Source organism: Protopterus annectens, chromosome 2.part0, assembly GCF_019279795.1.
Source record: "Protopterus annectens isolate FY-2018-M chromosome 2.part0, PAN1.0, whole genome shotgun sequence".
Lineage (NCBI taxonomy): Eukaryota > Metazoa > Chordata > Ceratodontiformes > Protopteridae > Protopterus > Protopterus annectens.
This window is the reverse complement of record NC_056728.1, coordinates 785,424,545-785,451,597: the sequence shown is the minus strand read 5'-3', so window position 1 is coordinate 785,451,597 and position 27,053 is coordinate 785,424,545.

Here is a 27,053-nt window from a genome sequence, read left to right as displayed (position 1 = left end):
AGCAGGGGTATGTGTGACATGTACTCATGGGGAGTCTTGCTTCTTAATGCTGTGTGGTTTATTGCAGGGTATGTCTTATCTGTGGGTAGGAACCTGTACCTCCTCCATGTGCTCTCTACTGCAGTGTCACAGACGACACACAGCAGTCATTTAGGTTGTGGATGGTGTGAGGTGTTACTATGGTTGTTGGGCATCTGTCATGGGTGTGACTTAAGTATGTAAATCCAGGAGTGGTAACCTCTATGTGGGTAGTATGTGTGTACTCTGTGGTGTTGTCAGTCACTGTGCATTGGTAATGTGTTTGAGTGCATTGTCACAGTGTTTTACATGTCACTGTGTCCTTCTCCATATCTGTAGCTGTCATGTGAGGTACATACCGTGGCAGCCATTGTGTGGTGTGGGGGGGGTACACTGACCTTCATGTCCATAGCTGACACACCATGTCTGCTGACACATACCATGTGCAGGTATTCCAGGAATAGTGTGCCATTGTGACTATCATTGGGGGGACTATTGTACACATTTATGACCCTGTTCACCCCTGACACATGCAGTGGTGGGCAGCCAATCACATATCTGGTGGTTACTGGTGTAGGTGATTTGAAATGGGGTATGGTACTCCAGTTTTGACACTGGTGTTCACTCCATGCCTTTGTCACCAGGCACCTGTTGCAATACATCTGTACACATGTGCCTCACTCAGAATATATAGACATCTCTCTCTCTCTCTATATATATATATCTATATATATATATATATATATGTATATATATATACATATATATATATATATATATATATATATATATATATATATATATATATCTATATATATATATATATATATATATATATATATATATGTCTGTATACATATACATACATATATCGGTACATATATTGCTATAGATATGGAGAGGGGTGTGACAGAGGTGAGAGTGACAGAGGGGTGGGACAGGGGAGTGTGAGATCGTCATATACAGTCATATCTGTAAATAGTCAGATCTGTCTGTCTGTGTATATGTATCTGCATATATCTATATCTGTATGTGTGTATTACATATATATGTATCTACATATTCTATTTATCTACATCTGTCTATGTATTCCTACATCCCTCTCTATGTATGTATACATATATGCATATTATATATATATATATATATATATATATATATATATATATATATATATATATATATACATACATACATACATATATTGACATACATACATATCCATATGATAGATAGGTATATCAACATGTTTGTTTACAAAACTGTATACACACACTAACATACTGCTAAACATACATAACTGTGAAACCTACTTTGTACATTGCACTACAACCTACATTCAACCTACATTGATATGTGCACATAGATGCCCTCACATACATATGTATGTACAGCCTTCACTGATAGTTGCTGTATGTCCCCTGCCCTATGCACATCTTCATATACATATGGATAGAGACCAAAGATACATATGGAGGGTTCACAGTATGTAGACTTTTAAAATATTTCTTTACATTACCTGTGTTTGTCACAGCTGCTTGCGTTGTCATTTGGTTTGGTGTCCTGCTGCTCCAGTTGGCAGTTGTCAGCTTTCGAATGGGTTTTGATGACTGGTTTTGTTTGTGTATGTTTTTTTTTCTCTCTCTCTCTCTGTCTCTCCCTACCTCCACAGGGTGCAATGAAAGTATTGCATGTGTGGACTGGGAGTACAGCATACTTTTGTAGGTATCTGCATATGTCCATGTGATGGCCTCTGCACCAATTGTTAGCCAGCATTTGCTAATTGCATGCAGCCAGTTGTGTACTGATTGCAGTTCTCACTGAGATTCCAGGACAGTGCTATAAAAAGGTATGTGAGATAGGCATAGCCCTTTCAGAGTTTAAGGGCAGGGACCATGCTGGTATGCTGTGGACACTGTTCTGTGAGTGTAAAGGTTAGTATCTCTCTCATATTTCTGGCTGTGTTGTAGATTAACATTTCTCCATTCATTTCTCCAGTTTCCTGTACTAAGTGTGTATGTACACTGACTCCTAAGACTACTGCTACTGTTAATGTGGGTGTGTGTGCTTTCCTGTGGGACATGTGGTGTAACTGGTATATAGCAGTGGCTCTTGCACTTTGTTGCTATGGCTTCAATATTTGCCCTTTACATTCACTACTTGTATGCCTGCTAGGTGTCTTGACTGTAGTGTGTTGCTGTGGCTTTCCTAATTTCCATGTACATTCACACCTTGGAATGCTTGCTATATCTGCTAGAGTGTTACTGCATGCAGTTTGGTCTGGCCATGGTGTGGGCCTTGACATCTATTAGGGTATTTGAGTATGCTGCTGAGCAGGCCCCAGAGACTCTCAGGTGCATCTTTTATCTGCCTCATGGAATGGTACATATCAGTGGGGTACACCCATTAAATTGTCTGGTATTCTGCAGTTGTGACTGTGGGATAGCATGAGCATATGTATTACTACACTATTTCTGCCGTGCAAGTGGTGCATACTTTCAGTACTTCATAGTTACCATTGCATGTGTTGTAACACCTTTCTGCCTACTGTTTGTACATTTCACAGGGAGTCTGTGGGGCATCCCTGTAACTCAGTCACTGTTGCTATGTCTAGGCTTTTAACTATTCAAATATGGCAGTGTCAGACCTCTCAAGTGTACAGATATTTGCAGGTTGTCCACATTTTGCCTCATATTTTGGTCAATATCTCATAAACAGCTTTTTCTGGCAAATCACTCTGGGCTCAAGTCAGACTATAGTGACAAACATTTCAGTTTCAGACTTCATACCCTTCCAAACATCCAACAAAATGCAGAACCTGTTACTCTCTCAACTGTCTAAGTTTGTTGTAGCATTATTTGGAATGTGTCCCTGTTTTTGGCCCTTTGCTCCACATTTTTTATTACTTAGTCTGGATGTGTTCCTGTAAGAGGTTGTGGGGTATGGGCAGTGATTATCCTGCTGTGAGTATGTGTGTGGCTTGCAAGGTGCTACAGTGATATTATTACCTACTAGCTACCAACTAGCATGGCTGTTTCTGTTCACACACTACTATTCTAGACATCCACTACATTTGACAGTAAATATACATGACATGCTTTGTGTACTACACATCCTATATTCCCTTTACATTCATTCATACTATAACATGATATATTTATTGTAGCACAATGTTCTTATATAACAGTCATGGCTTAGTGGTAAGTCATGCAGACTACTGTTTCCAAGGTCCTGGATTTGGGACTGACAGTGGGATTTTATTTTGCTTTTGAGCAGACTACAGGAATTGTCATTCAGAGTGACTAAGGCACTTTTAAGCAGTTGTAACCTGGTTAGCACTCGTTTGCGCGGAGCTCACGCATGCGCAATGGCGTTCAGCTCTGCGCACACCCGCTTACAACCGCTTAAAAGTGCTTACTCTTGCACACCAGCTATTTTCTTTGAAAGAAATGAAAATGGGGAGACAGGAAAGTGGTGAAAAAGGGGTCACAAAGAGGGTAAGACAGTAGGGAAACAAGCTCGGGTTTTGCAGGAGGGATGTAGGTAAGGCCCATAGCTGCCCATTTCTTCATCAGCAACAGCTGTGCATATGTTTGTAATTTGGTGTGACATTTGAAAACTTCCACCACTGAGAGAGGTGTAAGGACAACAATACTTGTTGTACAGCCAATTGTAATTGACAGTTTCCATGTCCAGCAGACATGTGTGCGAAATGGGCAGCTATGTATGGGGCGTATTTTTTTTGTGGATACAGAATGGCCTTTTTTTTTTCTTTTTTTTTTTTTTCAGGTGAGAGTGGTATGTCAGGTACAGGAAGTCGGTATAGCTGGGGAGGTAGGTTGGGTAGGTTAACAGACAAGACAAACAAGACGCATACAGGGGCGGTGTATGACACATGTGGGGGGGGTTACACAATTGACAGGGAGGTTGTTTGGATATCTAGAGCCCATGAGCCCACAGATGGCTACAGTGGAACTGATATCCCCACCCATGGGCAGTTGCCACTGTGCTTTCACAGCCCAGGACGGGGCTGTACTGGGGGCTGTGTAGGCCAGGCAGCAGGCACACCCGTTAGTTGTGCCACCTGTGCCTCAAGCTGGCTTAGGGGCCCAAGAACAGCTTCCCAGATCTCCACAGTCCGGACACTACGGAGGGTGAGTGGATGTTCTCCTCCGGCTACACTTGCAGAGGGGGGATGAGCCCCATCCCCTGCAGTGCTTCCACCCGCAGGTGGCACAAGGCCACCGGAGGAGGGTCCGGCCTGGGCACTACTGCCAGGTGCACTTGCCAGCTGAGGAGGCAGAGGTGGGTCCGCTGGAACCCGCCTTCCCTGTCGTCCTATGTTTTGCATTATGTCATGACAGTTTGGGTTAGTAACGTACAATACCATTCACAATTAGTTGTAACAGCATGCATTAGTATTCCCATTAACCAAACACCCAGATATTCAAACCATTGAACAGCAAGCAAAACACATGCATATTTTGAACAGCAATACACAGTCCAACAACATGCAGGGTTGATTGATGGCAACAGGCCATCAGGTTTGTATGTATGAATGGGGCAGATGCATCAACGTACATGCAAATATGTATGAACCAACAGGACAAATGTCCAGGGGTGTTAATTGTGATTGCACATACCAATTTCACGTGGAATGGATTATATGTGGTTATAGGGTAGGGTGAAGAAAATTTAATTAACAACTTCAAATACCAATACATATGCTGTACATTTCTAATAGCTGCAGATATATACACACTACAGTTCTGCCTACAGTTTCCTATGTGGTAACTACTTCAAGTTGGTGATAGGAATGTTACTGCTACATCAATATACATTTTCATTTTTATTCATACACATTCATATCTGGCTCTGTTCAGCTACATCATCCTGCTACATTTGCTTTATATAGCTATAGACAACTGTGGATGTTTGGTATTTCAGACAACCATACTATCTGCATATTGCAGACTGAGAGCAACATATCCAGATTTTGGGATACACATTCCAGCTGCGGTAACATTTTCAACACATTTTACAGTATGTTCTGCTTGTCACATTCATTTCATTCTGTACTGACTGCAGTATACTTTATTCAGGAGTTATTACTACTTTATTGATGGATTCATAACTCTTTCTCACACTCTCTCAACTGTTTTATTTTTACAATTCAGGATGGTACTTAATTCTAGGCTTTATTGACATGTTTTACCTGTAGTTATAACAATCCTTTCCAACAGTCTCACTTCTGTCATGTTTCTGTATTTCAACAGGGATATATTTCACACATGTGTTTTACTCAGCTTCTGCAGCTGTACTTTTCAGCCTGCTGCAGGTTATGTACTATTATATTACAGGTGGGACATCTTTATTTCAGACTTTATTTCAGACTTGTTTCATTTTTCTGTTTGGATTACAGACTGCATCACACTTTTGTAATCAAGCAATACTTGCAAACCCTCTTACACTGTTACTTGCGCATTTTATTACTTAGTGACTACACTGCACTCTTTTGCTAACTGTCATACTTTTATATTTATTTACAGTTACAGGGAGAGGATTACTGACCTGCCTGGTGGCGCAACCATGCCAGCCTATCGCCATAGGCTCTACGGTTCGCAGAACAGACACCTGCAGCTGTAATATAAATAAAGTAATATTGGAATACACATCTCCATAATATCAGCTAGGTTAATTTCTTACATAAATAATTAGATGTAACTTACTCAGTAGTGGGGCATTGGGCATTTGCCGGGCCTCCTGGATCCAATGGTTCAGTTGGTCCTGCTTCCATCTCTTCAGGTCCGCATGGTGGTGACAGACCTGCTCACCAGTCCTTGGTATCCCTGTGACACTTGTGAGATCATGAGCCAACCGGTCCCATGCCTCAGCCCTATATGCTCCCCACAGGACCTGGCCCTGCATGAGTTGGGCCTCATGATTGTGGACAAGGAACCAAACCATATATTTGGACTCCTCAATGCCCCACCTCTGTGCTCGAAAGCAACTACCCTCACCTACACCTGACATTCTGGCTGCAAGTTGGTTCTACAATCGGTTATGCTGTGTATTCCCGCCTTTGGGGCTTATATATGCCATTTTTCCCGCACTTATCTGTGATTGGCCATTTTGGAATTGTATCAGCTTCACAAAACCTGCTTTGTCATACTCCTCTTTCTATTCATTCCTATATATATGCTATTACTGCATTTCTAAGTGTAGCTGTCATGGCTTAGTGGTTCAGTACCTTGACTATGGTGCATGGTATCCTGGGTTCGAACCTAGCCACTGCTTTTTATATTTTATGACTGTCTACACAGGCTAGGAGGTGTGTTTGTGTAAAGGCAGTTTTGTTAAAGCTTGCTCAACGTTGCCCATCGGTTAGCTTGTTAGCGTGGCGCGCAGCTCCGCGCAAATGGGTTACTCTGTTTAACGTGTCATTTGGCTGTCAGCACGCATATTACGCTCAGCTCAGCTACGGGAACACAGTTTCAGCGTGTTAAACCACTGCTCACCTATGGGCACTCATTTTACACCTGTTAAACTACTGCTCACCTACAGACAGATGCACTCAACTTGTTAAACTGTAGCTCAGCTATAGGCACATCTGACATTTTTTATTATTTTGTTATCTCACATTTCTTCAAAATAAATGGCCCATTTCATTACATTTTACATAAAATATAATTTTATATGTGTACATATATGTCAGGGACTTGTTTTGTGCTTATTTCACTAAAAATAAGAATTGATGTTGGGGGGGCTCGAACCATAACTACCTGTTCTTCAGCCGACGTCTCTACCGCTACGCTATTGCTTCTTGGTTTGCTTTGCATATGTAGTTCTTATATGCTTTTCCACTGACTGCTAACTGTGGCTAAGCTATGGGCACACCCGCGCAAATGAGCGCACTCACAGGCAAACATCTTTACAATTTAAAAAAAAATATAACATGTTCATTTATACATTTTATGTTCATAGTCTGTGGGGGCATGTGTTGTGTTGTGTTTATTCACATTTACACGGACTCTGTCGTGAGGGTTTACTTTCGGGACTTTTACTCTTCTGGGGCCGTGTCCGTTTGCAGGGCTCGGCGTACGGACACACCCCCTACTGTCTTCCATGGACCGTGTAAGCCTTAGGTGTGATTCAGCATGCCCTCATGCATATGCATGACATGCTGACATCACACCATTTAACTGCAGCCTCCGTGTAAGCCTTGTAACTCTTACACGGAGGCTTCGTGAATCCTGTCCATGGTTTTTACTAGACATTAATTTCATTTGTACTGAATTATTTTGTATGTGCACATAGTCCAATCTACAAATTTAGTAACATTAACATCAAGCGAAATCTTGGAAAATTCTTGCCTCTTTAGAAGTATCTAGTGAAATTGCCATCAGAGGCAACTATGCTTTTTGCATACCAACATTGTCTTGCCAAAAATTTCTAAAAAAATAGTGACCATTCTTGTTCAATTTTTACATATCTTTACTCTCTCGTATATCTTTAATAAAGCAATTTAACAGGTTGTTCATATTAAACAATACAATAATAACTAGAATGATGGCTTTTAGCAACTTGTAAAATATCTTATCCTGTCAGGTGTAATCTATTTACCAAAATTTCTATTGCACTAATACCTGTTTTCCCTCCCCCCTGAAAGAGTATTGTCAAGAAGGAATGAGATATTTCTTCCTGTAGCTTTATTTTATACCCTTTTGCAATACTGCTCAGTCAGTGCAAAACTGATAAAGTACCCCTCCCCCTGTAGTATTGCACTATTGTTTGTTTGCTTTATAATGAGAATAAAATGTATACCAGCTAAACACTTTGGTTATACATTTGCTTTATTAGGTTATTAAACTATAGACCTTTGTCTGATTTGATCATCTTTTCTGTTGCCTTTGCTGTCTACTTCTAATAGTAGTTATTTGTACCTTCCTGTATAATTGATTTGAACTGTGTGTATACTATAACTCATCTGCTGGCTATACTTGATGTAACTGAGTTTTTTTTTTTACTTTTATCAGTGACATATATGCACAATTGTGATATTGTATTACAATTACCAAATAATGTTGCATGTGAACATTTTAACAATTATGTTTTAATTTTAATAACAATAAGTTTTTAGAAAAACTCAAGCTACTTGTTTGGCAATCAGTCTTGTTTCTTATCTTATCTGCTCAACATTTCCTGTAACTATTCATCCAGTCTAGGAAGGTCTGAGCTCATATTTCAGTTAACCCTTTTAGCATTTTTCCTTTAATCATTTGTTCGTAAAATGCAGTTATAAAACACTTAGTATTATATTTGTGATTTGCATAACTATGCAAACTAAACATTATTTTACAATTCACTTACATATTTTTTAACTTTTGATTTCAGTATTTTTTTATTTATTTAACTGCTCTGCCATTCATTTTACAAAGATTGCTTGACTAATTCCGTCCATGATTTTATTTATTTTTAAAATTCAGAACTTTAACTCGTGTGATGTTACTATACAATTATAGAAAAATTGTAAAAAATAAATAGATAACTTAATTAACACATTTATATTTACATTATTTATATTTGCTGTTGTCTGCCTGTTATTCTTGTGCATTGTATAAAAAGAAAATACATACATGTCAGTCTTGTCACTTTAAATCTTTATACAAGCATGTCAGTGTTGTGACTGTAAATCTTTACTCTTATTAGCTATTTTTATTTAATTTTTATACTCTAGAACTGTTTTGTTTACTTTTTGACTATGCTATGAGAATGGCAGTCATATGCTCTACTTTACCGTAGTACTGATAAATATCTTGCTTTAATTGAATGGAAGTTTTAAACATTTGAGAATGATATTTTACCACCCTGCCATGTATGCTTAACCATTTTCAAAGCACAAACATATTATAAAATATATCTCTTTTGTAAAGATCAGCTGTAGTTTCCTGCTCTTTCCCAATGTATGTAGGAAGTCAGTCTCTGTCAGTTCAGCTAATCTGTTTTATTCATCTTGCAACTGCTGTTGAAGAGTTTCCTCATGGTCTGCCTGATGTGTCTCATGAACCTGTTCTGCTGAATCTGAAACTCCTATGCACTTTTGAAAAAATGTTTGTATAACTTGTCTAAACTTCCTGAACTCATTGTGTCTGTCTCTTAGAAATTTATTACATTCTTTCGTAATAAAATGTATTAGAGGTCTTGTCAGTAATTGAGTTGACTCACATGTGGTGATAAGACATAACTGTTCAACATCTGAATATAATAGAAATTCTTTAGCCTTATTTAATTCTGTATCATGAACAGATCTGTATTCACAGTCTATCATTTTAGCAATATCATGCAATACTTTTTATGGCATAATACACAAAATGCAGTTTTTGTTGATTGACATAATAAACATTTGTCATACTCCACATGGTTTTCTTTGAGATACCAGTCAAATATTGTAATACATTTGCATAATGCCTTACTATCAACCTGCCCTAATAAGGTTTTACATTTACTAATGTGCTGTATATACCAACACTGCAGTTTACTAAAGCTTGCTTTACATTTGCTTGAATTATGTCTGAAAATATCCATACTGTCTAATAACATCCAAACTGTCTAATATCCAAACTGTCTTATAGCATCCATATTAAAAAAATGTGAAACAGAAAAAAGTCTTACCAGTTAGCAAGAAAACAGGTGATCAGGCTGTTGTTGCAGATGGTTGGAAATTTTTCAAAGTCACTTGAGAAGCTGGTGAAGCACAACAGGCAGCGGACTGCTGTGAAAGTAGATATCCACCTTTTCTTGAAGAATTAATGGCACTGCGACTTGAAATTCAGTTGCACTCCAGATGTAGATGTCTAAAAAAACTTTACTGCTGCAAGCTGCATAAACTGGAGTATTTCTGTTTAAGATTCAGACATATGTACAATGTTAGTTACTGCAATTTGACTGACGTAACCCTCTGCATGGCTTACTACTCCCTCTGTGTTCGAATGCAGGTATTAGGTTCAAATGCAGGCTGGCTCACCATTGAAAAATTAATTTTATTGTTCCATAGCACTGTGCTGTTACTCTGATGCTTACTGTGATGGATTTGAAGTCTTAAGACACTCAGTCTTGCTGGCTGGATTCTGCTGAAATCAAAGTCTGGTTATAGTTGCATTCACAGTCTGTTGCATACAGAAACTTGCAGAATATACACTGATGAGAGAATATACTTTGCAGCACCTGTCTTTAAGAGCAGTAACCAATAACGTTTATAATAAACCACACGTACTTCTGTTACAGCTTCAGAAAATGTTCTAATTTACCTCTCATATAGTATAGATGATGCGAGAGATATAACATTTACCTCAGGACAAAATGTGTCCCTACCATTACCCCTAACATAATTGGATTTAATACAGACTTTATATATATATTTTTAGTTAAACACACACCTTCTTGGGTTTGGAAAGATACTGCCTTGATGACGCAAATGCTGACACATCTGTTCTTGTGCAAATGCTGATAAGTAAACTTTCTTCAAGGAAACACCTTGTGGATTAGAAAAGCACATTTTTAAACTTTCTGAGAAAAACATGTCCTGTTGTCAGTTCTTTAAGGAAAGCAAATTACATTCTTGTCATGTCTGTAAGAAGTGTGTGTAATACACTCATAAGCAAGTTCCTTATATTTTAAGCCACGGTCATTTAGTACGGATGCTAATCACATATTACTAAACACTGTTTCTGCATTTAAGCAAGCTTTATCTTATTCCTTATTTTTGTTGCATATATGTAGCAAAGTCACATTCAACCTTAATATCTTGTTGAGTATAATCTTACACTTAGTCCATGACATGGATGGTGTTTGGGATGTGCACACCTCCCACATGCATGTACAGTGACATGTGCAACTGTACCTGGGGTGTCTGGCCCATATTGTGAACACAGATTATCAACAGATGTGCCTGACTTGCCCACCTGTGATGGGAACTGTTAATAGGCAGCAGGTTTACCCTGCACCTACATTGATAGCATGCTAATTGCATTCCGTGGTGTCAGTGGCATCTGTCCATACAGGCCAAGTTGTCAGGTATGGTATGTCCTTTTTGGGTCACATGTGATGGCACCACAGGTGTTGCAGGTGTCCATTGGGGAACATGGGGGAGGTGCACTGTCTGCATGTACGTGCATACTGGACAGATGGACAGTGCACCATGCCCTTTGTAGCCCACTGCTATTACTCCATAGTTACTATCAGTGGTCAATATGCAGTGTACTACCCACATATTGGCTGTTGCCTAGGCATGCATGTGTGTATGAGACATGAGTTGAGAGTGTGCTCTGGGTAATAATGGGGTTGCTAACTGTGATTGCCTGGCTTTGATGTCACATGTATGGGTATGGCTTTGCACCCCAGACTCTCAGCTATTTCACATCTGTTATCCCTGTACTGTGGGCATTGTGATATATAGTAGGGCCACCATATAAGAAATATGCAAAACCCACTCCACATTGGCCACAGCATGCACACACACACACACACACACACACACACACACACACACACACACACACACACACACACACATCTGTCATGTTTGGGAATAGAACCCCTACTTAATTAGTTTATTACACTACAGCACTATGCAGTTGCCACATAGATTACTGGAACACTTTTTCCCCAAAGGTGTATATCCCATTGGATGACATCAACAGGATTGCCAAAGTAGGACATTTGAATTGCAGTGAGCGTGACTAGCCTAAAATGCATTGCTCCCTACACAGACAGTGACACACACACAAAACATCCACAACCAACATGTGTGGGTACAGAACCCCTAACAGAGGTTTATATTACTACAGCATGGAGCTGTTATAGGATGCACCACCAGGATTACTGGGAAACCCCTTCCCCAAAGGTGTATTTTACAATGAATGACATTGGTGGGATTGCCAAAGTAGGCCATTTGAAATGTACTGTTTGTGACTAGCCTAAAATGCATTGCTCCCTATGCAGACAGTGATGCACACACAAAACATCCACAACCACCTTGTGTGGGTATAGAACCCCTAACAGAGGTCTATATCATACTACAACATGGAGCTATTATAGGACACACAACAGAGATTACTGGAAAATCCCTTCCCCAAAGGTGTATTTCACAATGAATGACATCAGCAGGATTGCCAACGTAGGCCATTTGAAATGTATTGCATGTTTTGTTTGTCTTTTCGGCTTTTCCCGGTTAGGGGTTGCCACAGCAGAACTCCGGTCCGCTAATGATTAGCAGTAGATTTTTTATGGTGTTGAGTTGCCAGCTCGACACCCAACCTTCAGTGAAGGCACACCCATTCGCGCATGTCTTTCGGAGGCCACTCAACCATAGGGAGGACATGCAGACTCCACACAGAAGGCACTCCAGCCATGAATTGAACAGAACCTCTTGCTGTGAGGCAACAACGCTACCACTTACCACCGCAGCTTCATTTGAAATGTACTGCATGTGACTAGCCTAAAATGCATTGCTCCCTACACATCACACTACAGCATGGAGCTGTTATAGTACGCCCCACGGGGATTACTGGAAAACCCCTTCCTCAAAGGTGTATTTCGCAATGAATGACATCAGCAGGATTCAAATAAATTTCCACAGTTCCAATTGTAAATGTAATAAATCCAATACGCAATTTGAATGACAATTAAACACTCAATATTTATTAAAACAAAAAACAACTGGTAAGCGCTTTCATTCACAAAGAACTTCTTCAGACCTGGTTGTCACATATACAAAATTCACATTTATAGTTAGCTCGAGTCACATGACCCAAAACATTAGCAGTGTTTTAACCCTTTTTTACATAAAACTGCTTTAAAGTTTTCTATATCATTCATACCTGGATCTGCAACTGTGTTTAGCCTCACTTGCCAAGCATATTCTTTCCAGTTTTAATCTACTTCTGCATCCCATCTCTTGTCTGCATTTAAAACTTGGTCAATAACAGTAAAACTAAAACCCACTTTAACTCTGTTATGACAGTTAACAACATGTCTTGCTAGGGCATTATTTACATCCAGTTTTTCTGCTGCCCTCAGGTGCTCATAAATTCTGCGATCGAAGCTGCGTATAGTTCTTCCTATATAGAATCCGTAGCAAGAATTACATAATACTAGGTACACAATGAATTTAGACTTGCAATTATAATTCTCCTTGATATTAATAGTAAAGTCCTGAGCCTTTACTACTATTTTATTCCCCAGTACCAATAACTTACAATAATTGCAGTCTTCACATCTTGACATCCCATTATAAGTAATAGGAGTATTACATTTTTTTGTTTCTAAAAAATCCTTAAGACTTTTCCCTCTTTTTGTGACAAAAATAGGACTCTCATATAAAAAAGCACCTAACTCTTGGAAATTCTTCAAAAATGTCCAATTATTTGTGACAATCTGCTTAATACTGTACATATCAACTGAATTTTCCAATGTACAACTCAGATTATAATCTACTCCTTCACTATTCCTTTCAACATCCTTTATTGTCCCTTTCTTCCTCACGGCTTTAATTTTATCTATTGCTTCACTTATTACCCCAATAGGGTAACCCCTGATTAAAACATTTTTTCTTAACATCTCACATTCTTCCAAAAAATACTCATCTTCGTCAGTGAGTCTATTTATTCTATCAAGCTGAACAAACACAATATTATTTTTCAAGTTAACACTGTGCAAACTGCTATATTCCAACTAGCTATTACACTGGACATATTTTTTAAAAATTTTAACCAAGATTTCCCCCCTTTCTTGTACACAGTCAGATCCAGGTAATTCACACTAATTCTATTTTTATTAAAAGAAAACTTTAAATAGCTTGTAACAGAATTTAAATATTCACAAAATGTCAACAATTCCGACTCAGAACCTTCCCATAAAAAAAAAATGTCATCAATAAAGCGCTTGTAAAAATAAATATTGCTAGCAAAAGTAGAATTAAAAATAAATTCTCTAAACCTCAAAATGCATGCACTCGAGGCACTCCTCATTATGGAGAAAAATTGATATATGTGCAGTAACAGAAACCTGGTTTAAGGCTCCAGAGAGCAACCCAGCACTACCAGGCTACAATTCATACCATACATTTCGGCCGCAGAACCCAAACTGAAATACAAAAGGTGGGGGTGTATCCATATTCATCAAGGATACCCACACCTCCAGGTTAGTGGCACAGCACGATGCTTCAGAGATCATCCACGTGCAACTAACAATCGGCAAAATTGCAATTCAGTTTGTAGCTTGCTATAGATTACCCACCATGTCCCAGAACCCACATTTCATGTTTCTGAAACAATGGGAAACATAAAGGTCCTACCAAACACCCTAATATTGGGTGATTTCAATTACCCAAACATTAACTGGGAGAAGTACTCAAGTACTAACTCCCTTGCCCAACATTTCCTAGAATTTATAAACTCAAATGCCCTGGTTCAACTGGTCAACACTCCCACCAGAGATGACAACATATTGGACCTGGTCATCACCAACATGGGCGACCGGTGTTCCACACCGAAGGTCAACCCCTTGCTGGGTAGATCTGACCATAAACAAATCACTTTGGTTATCCACATTCTGCCCCCACCCCAGGACAAGGAAACCACCATGAAAAACTTTTCAAAAGCAAACTTCATGTTACTTAAGACTGAGGTGGAAAGTTTCAAAGCCCCCATGCTGAAAGGTAACTCAGTCCAAGCTGCAAAATCCTTTAGTAATGCATTCTACGGGCACCTACAAGAATGCATGGATCGTGCCATCCCAAGCAAAACCAAGACCCACTCCTGCAAGAAAAGGAAACCAATCTGGTGGACTCCAGCCATAAACAAGCTATACAATAGAAGGAGGAAACTAGTACAGAAAAGAGTAAAAATCCCAAGAAGGGAAGACATCCCTGATCAGTATCAGCAAGAAACTACGATCCCTCATAAAATCATCCAAGGCGAGCTTTGAAAGAAAAATTGCCAAGGACTCCAAAGATAACCACAAGACATTCTTTAGCTATGCCAAGAATCTAAGTGGCAATGCTCAGATCTGCTCGGAGTTAGTGCAGAATGGCACAGAATACACTGAACTGATCGATATCGCCAGCATCCTGGCAGACAGGTTCAGCACAAACATCACCCCCCTCTCACCCCCAAAAGGGCCCATAACCATACCAAAGGAATGTACAATCCCTGAAATCACAGACACTCAGGTTAAAACAGCCCTCTCCAAAGCCAAAAACACAGCATCAGTGGGACCGGACAGTGTCCCAGGCTGCGTCCTACACAAGCTCAAAGACGAACTAACCCCTCACCTAACACACTGTTTAAACTCAGCCTCTCCACAGTCTACATACCCATAGAGTGGCACACAGCAATGGTTATTCCGCTCCACAAAGGTGGAGCCACAACATACTCTGGGAACTATTGCCCTATAAGCCTGACTAGCTTGGTCTGCAAGGCTATGCAGCACATCATCATGGAACTCATTAACATAGACACTGGGAACCTCCAAACACTGGACCCTACCCAGTTTGGCTTTGTTAAGGGCAGATCATGCCTCCTAAACCTGGTGGACTCTTTGAGACAGTTACCAAGGCTATAGATGAGGGAAAGGTAGTACACACAGCCTACCTAGACCTCGCTAAGGCCTTCAACACCATTCCCCATTCTGGTAATATAGACAAGCTCACCAGCCTGAACATAAACCCCTACATCATAAGATGGGTTCCCAACTGGTTCATGGACAGAACCCACATGTTGAGAGTTGCGGGAGCTAGGTCCGACTCTAAACCGGTTACAAGTGGCGTTCCCTAGGGCTCAGTCCTAGGACCCCTCCTGTTCGGCATATACTTCTCAGAGGTACAGGCAAGCACAGGAGGACTATGGCTGACCAAGTTCGCAGATGACTGCAAACTAGGGGCTATAATTGACTCTCTGGCTGACACAGACATCCTCCAAAAGGGTCTCACTGCAACAGATACCTGGTGTCAAAATCATGACCTCAAGCTAAATGCCAAAAAGTGCATAGTCATCCCCTTTGGAAAAAACAAAGTACCCACAAACTACCACATAAGTGGTAGTCCCCTAACTACGGAAGATGTAATAAAGGATCTGGGGACCCAAGTAGATAGTAATCTCACCTTTCATAATCCCTTTGCCAAAGTGGTTAGTAAATCCTTCTATGTGGCCCACCTAATCCCAAAAGGGTTCGCATCCAGATCAAAAGTGGTCACTGTGCTCCTCTACTCATCACTCATCAGACCCATCATAGAGTACAATGCCCCATTTGAGATGTACCTTACAAGACACCTGCAACAGCTGGAAAGACCACAGAAGTACCTCACCAAGAGGATCACTGGCCTCAAACAGATGCCCTATGCAGCTCGACTGAAGAAACTCCAGCTGTGCTCGGTTGCATACCGCCTACTCAGATGTGATCTCTGTTTGACATACAAGGCCATGTCTAACCCAGAATTGATGGACATGCTCCACCTAAAGAAAACCTTATCCCCTTGAGCCACATGCTCTAGGGATCTAAGCCTCACCACAACAATAAATAGGACATGCTGGAGGGATAGATTCCTGTCCCAGAGACTTCCCATGCTTTGGAACAAGATTCCAGTCTACATTAGGCAGAGCTCCTCACTAACACTCTGCAAAAGAAACCTTGACGAGTGGATGGGAAACAGAAAGTTTACCCCGGGGATCACTTCAGTGGCTCTGCTGGGCAGAGGCACAGGGAACTAATCTAAGGGGACAGAGAAAGCCAACACATTCTGACTAGGCTTATAAATGCCTTTGGGCAGATAGCCTAGTACTTACCTATGAACCTATACTGGTGGCTAGTATCTGCAGTGAGTTACATCTGCACCTCATGTGTTTGAGGCCCTTTGGCTGTGTGCTGGGTGGGACAGGCCTGGATGGCTCCTTGTCACAGTCAACCTCTTCCACACATCTATGTCCATCTACCTTTGACTTATTATAGTGTGTTGTCCTTACATATATGTCTGTATTCCTATTCACTGTGTGTGCAAGGCATGAGTGGTGCATACTGACAAGTGTCTGCACTAAAAAATGCAACTGCCAGATATGTCTGGCCCACTGATGTTTGCAGACATGACCTTCAAGTGTGTGAGCATGCCCAGTATGGCCATCTGTATTGCATGTGTGGATCAAGTCCAGGTAGTTTGTACTGCAGTGCTGACCTTTGTGTTGTACACGGACAGGTAGCATGCTGTCTCTGCAGGGTATCCATCGATCATTTGGCATTAACTGTTACTACATTTCTGCATAGCAGGGTGGGGCACACCTGACTGTTTCTACATTTCTACACAGGTTTGGGGAGGCACACCTGACTGTTACTATATTCTATGTAGGATGGGGGGGGCACACCTGACTATTTCTACATTTCTACACAGGATTGGGGGCTACACCTGACTGTTACTATATGTCTACATAGGATGGGGGGCACACCTGACACTTGTACACATTTGCTAGGACTGTACTGGTATGCCGGGTACTCCATTTCAGTCTGTAGTCTTACCTATCATGCTGGCTAGAAGCATACCAGTGTATTATAGGTCTTAGCTTTTAATTACCTACATATTACTTTCTGACTTCCTAGCCTTCACAACTGACATCCCACTGCCTGACCTGTTGTAGTCTGTCTGTGTAGGCCTGGGGAGGTTACCCATAGAGCTCATTCAGAGGCTATAGCACAGCATTTGTTTGTGTTTGTCTACACCTGTCCTGCTGGCTGTGACTGTTGTTGGGTATGTGACCCCCCCCAGTGACTGGCATGTGTGAGTCACTTACCTTGTGGGCGTCCCAGTATTGAGGGTGGTGCTGCAGGGCTGTCTATGTCAGATGCACATAGTACACTCCCTATACATGGTTAGGCACAGGTAGTGTAATGTTTGGCATCCCTTTTATTGTATGTGAGAGTCGGAGAGAGGTGCTATTCCCTGGGTCCCTCCCATGTCAATGTATGTGCTATGCGTTGCCTCCTTGACAAGGCCAGGGCATACTAGGCATGCTCCTTCTGCCTACTGGGGCAGGCTCAGGTTGTTCCTCTTCAGAGTCACTCTGTGCCTGTGCAGGCCTTGGCAATGGTGGGGGGCTGTGTGGCCCTGCCCCGTGCTGTTCCTGCTGCAGCTGTTTCCACAGGATCATATTATGTAGCATGGCACATACAAGGACAATTTGGGTACATGTAACTGGTGAGTACTGCAAGGCTCCACTGGATTTGTCCAGGCACCAGAACTGTGACTTTAGCATCCCAAGCATATGCTCTATTATGGTTCTTGTTTGTGCGTGTGCCTCATTATGGAGTTCTTGATCAGGTGTGTGCATTTCTGATGGGTGTCATCAACCACGGCTCCAGTGCGTGTCCAGCATCCCCCACTATGTGATCGTGTGGGATGTCCCCATTGGCAAATCTCTGGTACAGTTGTGTCAGATGCCAAAAATGCATTTAGGAGTAGGATATATCAACATTATTATGATATTTTTTAGAATTATCAGAGCTTAGAGGCAAATTAGAACTAATGCATCAGAGGTACCAGGACCTAATAGTGCAGTGTCCATCAGCTCTGATCTTAGGCTTAAGGCACAATTTTTTATATGACACTAATAGTCAAGTATTTTAGGATGGTATGATAAACTGTTGCACATTTCTGTATATATTCTTTATCTTTTCTTTTTATACCGAATTATTTTACATATATACATTTTTAATGTATTTTAAGGAGTTTTCTGAATGTATTTCTTATGTTGCAGTGTTAAAATGTGTCGGGCTCTTTAAAGGACATCTGATTAAGTGTATTACCTCACTAATTTGTTAATTTTTGTTGATTTGTGTATTTAAGGATGTTGGGGAAAATGTAGATTTATTCTGATGATGTTTCTATTTTAGAGACAAAAGCGCTCAACAAATACCTTTCCTTATGTATCTTATTTCAATACCTGATTTGACCAGATAACTGTTCTATACATCTCACACATGTTTTGAGGCACTGTCTTTCTTATTCAACTCCACATATTCCCTTTTCTTCCTAAGGTGCTAGAGCCCTAACTATTTCATTGAACTCTTGTGTCTTCTCTTAAGTGAACTTTGTGGTTTTCAGCCTAGTCTCTGTTGACCTTGGAGCCTTTTCTCACCAATGCTTTCACCTCATTGTGTCAACCAGTGGTTTATGCTGTGGGACAGCTGTTTCAATGGGAATGACTTGAGATCACTATTCTACCCCACTGCCCTGTTTTTACTAGCAGGAAGTCTACTTCAGTTGAATGTTGGTCAATCTTGTATGTGAACTTGTGACTGTCTCTCATTCTGAACCATGTGTTGGCCACCAACATCAAACCATCAAGTCGTTTGCCAGACAGAAGTCTAAAATGGTCCCTCCTTTATTTCTGTTGCCCCACCAACTAGAACCCAGGTAATGTTCATATGCTGTTCTGTTTGCTCCAGTTTGTGCATTCAGGTTCCCCATTATCAATACCAACTGATTTTGTGCTGCTTTATCCAGTAGGTCCTGCAACTATTGTTGCTTGATTGCACTCTTTTCCTTACTATCACAGTCGTGCTGTGTGGAATAGGCTGAAATTATGAACACCCTGTCCTTACACCGGGGTCTGATTGCCATGAGTCTGTCAGTAATTCTGATGACATCCCTCACTGTCTTCTGAAGCCTCTCCCTCACAATTGCCGTAATATTTCTAGTGTGTCATTCCCAAAGTAGTAGACTGTAGATCCCAAGCTATACTGCCCTTCAATCTGGTTTCCTAGATACAGTGCATGTTCAGCCTCTTCCTTAGCATCGTCATCCACTTCCATGCTGCATTCTATCAGTGAACTTATAATGAATGTACCAATCTTTAGTGCATGTTTGGCTGATTAGATTTATGCCCAGCTTTCTCTCAATAGAGCTACCTTAGTTAACCCAAGTTGGGTAAATGGATATAGTAGCTGACTGACTCAGAAGGGGCTACTGGGCTTTATGACGAGCACTGGCCAATAGGGGCACATTGACCTATCCCACCATTAACATGGGTGCCTGCATAGATTGGAGTGGTAGGCTGGGTGCAAACACCCATGCCCATGTTTGGTGATGTTAGTCAATGTGACACAATCACCTAGAGCTAATTTTCACACTGTCAAGTAGTTAACCCTGACAGGGCACATAGTTTGGGATCTGTGTTCTACTATCTATGGGATACTGTGCATGATTGTTGATGCCCAAAGTGGTTGGTCTATGCAACTCTTCTCCCAATATACACTATCTAGAGTATGTGCTACCTACAGCCTACAACTCCTCTATTCTTGGGTGGGGATTTTTTTGAGGTGAAAAGACCCAGCATGTTTTTGCGAGGTGGAAGGAATCCTACAGAGGCCCAGGAGAAAATATGCAAACTCCACATTAGCCAGAAGTCAGGATCAAACCTTGTATCTTGTGCATGGGAGTGAGAACCTTAACCATTAGGCCTAAATATACGAATAAGATATATAAAATGTCCTTCAATTTATCCACAGCATAACCCTTAGATTGAAGCATGTAGTGTAAGTTTCTATGTAAATCATGGTATCTATTCAGATAAACATTATTATTCTATCAGCACAGAAAAGTAATTATGACTGTGGAGTTGAACACAACTGACTCTTGATGCAGACTGACATTCACAATGCTGATGGTTAAGGTGATGGTTTCAAGGCCTGGAATCTTTAAAGACAAACAGGATTGTATCTTTCTAAATAGTCCAATTAAACAAAGAGCACTTTTCATATTATTACACTTAAAGGGGTAAGAATTGGTGTATAGCATTAATACCGAGCAGAAGCAGATAAGTGTATGTTCTCATAAAGTTAACCTGCATTTTCTTACAGAACAGCTTCAGGTATGTTTAACAAATAAAAATGTATGTTGGACTGCCAAAATGGAACAAGTCACTGTGTTAGTCACAAAAATGACAGTATTGTACTGCTTCTAGTAACAGCAGCATAACATGTAATATGCTTCCTCTGGTACAGATTGTGATATAGGGAAATACTGTCAGCCCAGCTATCTGCAATTTTGTAAATAATTCTATGTCATTTGTGAATATTGATATGATTTATACAGAACTGCATGTCATGTACTGAGCTAAGATTTATCCACAGTGTACCCTGTTAGAACAAAGAAGATTAACCTGCAAGACTTAAGAATAGTTAAGGTTAATTTACTTTATAGGTGGGTCATAAACAAAAGATGTTATCTCTCAGTTTCAGTTCAGTAGCAGACACAATGTCTATAGCTAGAAGTGTTTGTATTGTCTTGAAAGAGAAATAATTACTGGGTTTCAAATGTAAAAGCATTTTATTGTTTTATGACATCTGAGAGATATGTATTTTTAACACAGATATGTTAAATTCTGTTAGTTTCTGTTTTAGCCTGGGAACTGAAGTCAGGTGACAAAAAGTGATGTCATCCAAGCTAACCCAGCTGTAAAATGCGATATTAATTTAAGAACTCTCTCAGAGAGAGACTGTGCATTTTGTATTTTGCCTTGGACCTAGCAAGAACATCCACTCATCATCACCATCTGCACTTGCCTTGCTCTGTAAGCTTTTAGTGTATAGTAACTCTTTTGGCTATGGTTAGGAATATAGTAAAGATTAGTTTATATGTTATTTTTATTTATCTGAGACTGTCCTACAATGTTGTTTTAAACACTTCCTGTGATTTTGAACTCTGAAGTTACTGTGTTGATTTATTGAGTATTGTCTTGTTATTTTATTATTTATTATTAAACATATTTAAAGCTATCCTTGTGGCTATTTGTGAGACATATGTAAGCTCTTAGAGTACTTGCATATGTACTTGGTGACACTGTACAGGCCACTCCTAAATAGCCTTGCTCTTGATCTGACTGCCATTTGGATTAATAGTAACATGCTGAAACCATACAATGGTAGGGAGACCCTTGTGCTAAGTATTTGCAGTGGATAGCAGGAGGAATCTGAGGGGAATCTGGTGACTGATCTCCTCATTGAGGCTCGGACTGGCACCTCATTGGAAGGAGTAGCAATGTCCCAGCAGCTATCCCCTACCCAGGTTCGAGACATCTGAGCAGTGTTACAGGAGTTTGTAGACATGTTCACTGAGAAACCAAGGTGCACCCACTTGGTGCAGCACCATGTGGATATAGGACCCCAAAGACCTATTAGACAGGCCCCTTATAGGGTGCCTGAGAGAGTTAGACTCTGAGGCAGGAGATACAGGAAATGTTGGAACTAGGGGTAATCCAGGAGTTCAGCAGTCCCTGGGCCTCCCCAGTGGTGCTGATACCAGAGAAGGATGGCAGCACCAGGTTCTGTGTGGACTACAGGAAATTAAAGTTACACAGAATCAGATGCTTACCCCATGCCTAGAACAGATGAAGCCCTAGAGCAGCTGAGTGGGGCTAACAATCTTACCACTACTGATCATACCAATAGTTACTGGCAGGTGCCCTTGACTCCCAGTGCTAGAGAGAAGTCATCCTTTGTGACTCCTATTGGCTTGTATGAGTTCACAAATATGCCCTTTGAGAAGAAAAATGCCCCAGTGACTTTCCAGAAGCTGGTAGATCATATCCTAGCAGGAGCAGGAGATTTTGCCCTTGCTTACTTAGATGATATTGTCATCTACAGCTATTCCTGGTGAGAGCACCTTCAGCATGTCAGGGAGGTGGTGGGCAGATTACAGAGGGCAGGGTTGACCATTAAGCCCAGAAAATGTCCGGTGGATATGGCTGAGATCTCCTACCTGGGACATAGAGTGGGGAGTGGTAAGATCAGGCCAGAACCTGTCAAAGTGGAAGTCATTCAGGCATGGTCTGCCCCTGTTACCAAAAAGTAGGTGAGGGCATTCTTAGGGACAGCAGAGTACTACAGAAAGTTTGTCCCCAATTATAATACCATAGCTGCTCCCCTCACAGACCTGACAAGAAAAAACAGGCCAGATAAGGTATTGTCGACTCCAGCATGTGAGCAAGCATTCCCTAAACTTAAGGGAGCTTTGAAAGCCCCTGTCCTGGTTACAGCAAATGATTTTTTGTGCATGTGTATGCATCAAACTATGGCATGGTGACTGTACTTAGCCAGGTTTCCTCAGAGAGAGAAGAGCACCCAGTGGTATATCTCAGTTGTAGGCTCCTACCCAGGGAGGAATGCTATGCAGCTGTAGAAAAGGAATGCCTAGCCATATTGTGGGCACTGCAGAAAGTTCAGCATTATCTTTATGGAAGGATGTTTGCTGTTGTTACAGACCACAATCCCTTAACATGGCTACATCAAGCCAGCCAGCAAAATGTCAAGTTACTAAGGTGGAGCCTAGTGTTGCAGGCATATGATATGACAGTGCAGCACTGTAGTTGGGTTAGTAATGCCAACATGGATGGACTGTCAAGGCAGGGGATGGGGTAAGGTGTCCCCAGATAACTTCAACCATCTCAAGCAATGTTTCTGAAGGGTCACTTGAAAAATTAGATTGAGTTTCGGGGCAGAGGATGTGATATAAGGAAATATTGCCAGCCCATCTATCTGGAGTTTTGTAAATAATTCTATGTCAGTTGTAAATATTGATATGCTTTATACAGAACTGTATGTTATACACAGAGCTAAGATATAGCCACAGTGTACCCTGCTGGAATATAGAAGATTAACCTGCAAAACTTAAGAATAGCTGAGGTTAAGTTACTTTATAGCTGGGCCATAAACGAAAGATGTTATCTCTCAGTTTCAGTTCAGTAGCAGACACAATGTCAAGAGCTAGAAGTTTTTGTACTGTCTTGAAAGACAAACAATTACTAGATTTCAAATGTAAAAGTGTTTTATTGTTTTACAACTCCCAAGATTTGCAGACATCTGAAAGATATGTATTTTTAACACAGAGATATTAAATTCTGTTAGTTTCTGTTTTAGCCTGGGAACTGAAGTCAGGTGACAAAAAGTCATGTCATCCAAGCTAACCCAGCAGTAAAATGTGATATTAATTTAAGAACTCTCTTAGAAAGAGACTGTGCATTTTGTATTTTGTTTTGCACCTAGCAAGAACATCTACTCATCATCACCATCTGCACTTGCCATGCTTTGTAAGTAATTTTTTTAGGGCATAGTAGCTCTTTTGGATATGGTTAGGAATATAGTAAAAATGAGTTTAGATGCTTTCTTTATTTATTTGAGACTGTCCTGCAATGTTGTTTAAAATACTTCCTGTTATTTTTGAACTCTGAAGTTGCTGTGTTGATTTATTGAATATCATCTTGGTATTTTATTATTTATTATTAAATATATTTAAACTTATCTTTGTGGCTGATATTTGTGAGACATATTTAAGCTCTTAGTGTACTTGCATATGTATTTGGTGACACTGTACAGACCGCTCCTAAATAGCCTTGCTCTTGGTCCGACTACCATTTGGATTAATAGTAACATTACACAGTAAGAGTGGACACCCTTTGTAAGGCCCTTATAGTAGCTGATAAGTAGGGGTTGGTGACAGTGAAAACTACCTTATTGTCTGGGCATAATGGAGCATAGCTAGTAAACCTGTGCCAGCCTTTCCCAGGTGTGTGTGTGTGTGTGTGTGTGTGTGTGTGTGTGTGTGTGTGTGTGTGTGTGTGTGTGTGTGTGTGTTTGTGTGTGTTTGTATATAAATCAAATTTCAAAGTGTGTGTGTGTCAGCTACATGGGCAGGGACACGAAGCACTGGTTGGACAGAGGGGGTGCTGGAGGTCTTGGCTTGGCCTCTCAGCTGAGATCTTAACCCTATAGTTGTGCCAGTGAGGAGACTTTTTGGGATCTGGAGAAAGAGGGAGAAACCAACCCCAGACTGACTGTGATCTCTGTGTGCTCTTAAGGGAAATTGCACTTTACTGTGTGTGTATTTGTCATCCTCCCAGTGTGTACATCCTGTAACTGTTGCCATTGGTGAGTATTGAGGGTCCTTGATTACTGGGCCAGTGCTGGGGCATCACACAGATCATCATAACAATATCCTTTCCCATCCTGCAGTACAGCTGTGTCATGATCTCCTCCCAGACATCTGTCATTGGTATGGTATATTACAGGCATCTCACGTGATCCTATTACTTCTCTCTCTTTGACCATTTTGTTGTGTTGACACCAGTGAGTCTCCAATTTGCATCCATTCCATCAAAATATTCCAGTGAAAATTAAAAAAATGGTTTCAAGAGCAAGTGTCATCCACCTTCAAGGAGGAAATTTTACATGTGCAATTATTATATATGGATATTCCTGTCAGAACACAGCAAATGTTGTATGTCACATGTAAACCACTTTCATTACTAATTGTTACTGGAAAAAGATGTCAGCCTTCCGAACTGCTCAGCGCTTCACTTAGTTATTGACTTCCAGCTGTTCTGTTATTATTATGTCATAGGCAATATGTTGTAGTGTTGCAGTGAACCCTGTCAAAAGCATACAGAATCTGACACTGCAGAAGTTTGTGGATACAATACTACTCACAAACATGCTTTGCAGTCTAGATGAGATTCCAAAACAGTGAAACCTGTATATAAGGCTAGTACATTTCAAAGTAATTATCTCATAGAACATATGAGCAAATTCTGAGCTAGTCAGTGATTGATAGAGACAGTTCTCAGCTATATTAAGGTAACCTTGCTAAAATTTTAAAAGAGATAGTGTTTTACGATATTGCTTAATAATTTTCAGTGTAATCGTCTTTTGGCTTTGGTTGCTTTTAGTTTACATTAAATAACACGTCTGAGTTGGTACCAGAATAAGCTTTAGCATATAGTACACGGGTACTGTGTTAAAAGGTGTCACCTTACGGCAAGTCGTTTTCCAGTTCAGTGCTGTGCCTGACTGTGGTGCCCTCTGTGTGGAGTCTGCATATATTCCCTATATTCAAGTAAGTTTTCTTTGAGTGCACTGGTTTCTACCCACATTCAAAAGACAAGAGATCTGTGTGTATGTGTATATGATATGGAAGAAAAGCCTGGCAACCTACTTCCACCCTCCCCTACCTAGTAAATTCTGTGGACAGTGCTGGCTATCTATGCTGTGACTTGTAAGTGGGAATATGGAAGGACATGTGGCTAAGTAATGAAATTATACCCATAGACAAAAATGTCATTTTAACAAATTTCATAGCTTTGAAGAGAGTTCTGTTTTTGCAAATCTGCTGTACATGTCGTACTCACACACGCACACACACACACACACACACACACACACACACACACACACACCATTTGTCAAACCACAAAAAGCCGACATTATGAATATCAACTGAAAAACATTGAAAAGACACTGCAGGCACAAGTATATAGAAAACATATACTTATCTGGAAAGAAATGTAAATATGCTACCTTGCCACCATAATACTTTTTCAAATATGGTAGTATTGCCTGAGTGTTTTACAAGCAAATTTTCAATTATTATAGGTGTCTTCACTAACTTTATTTTCCAAAGCCTGTTTCTCACTGGATGTTTAACAAGCAGGCTGTATACAATAATCAATGATAGCAAGCCTCAATATAGCCTTTGTTCCAGCCTTGCAGCAAAGATTACTCTACCAGGCTGGATTCACAAAAAGCCTTTACTATGATAAAAAACTTCATAAATCCATGATCTTCAGGTACTCCCCTGCTTAACCCATGAAGAATCATTGACTGAGAAACAGACCTTGTATTGTTTTAGCTACAATCAGTAACTGACAGTGACAATCAGCGAGCAAATATATTCAGTGGCCTGGCTAAAGTTATGAGGCACCTGAATCTATGTGTTGATGGGTGGCTCATTCGCTAGAAAGATTGGGAGGCATGACATGTAAAATACTTTCATGCACTCAGTGCAGATAGTGCAGGGTAGGCTTATGCTTACTTACTTTAAAGTATATATAAAAAAGAAAATAACTACAACCTGCGTTCCAGTTAGAGATGGCAATATTCTCATTTACATTATGTCCTGCTGACAACCTCATTATTAAATCTTTTAAAAGGACCATAGCTTT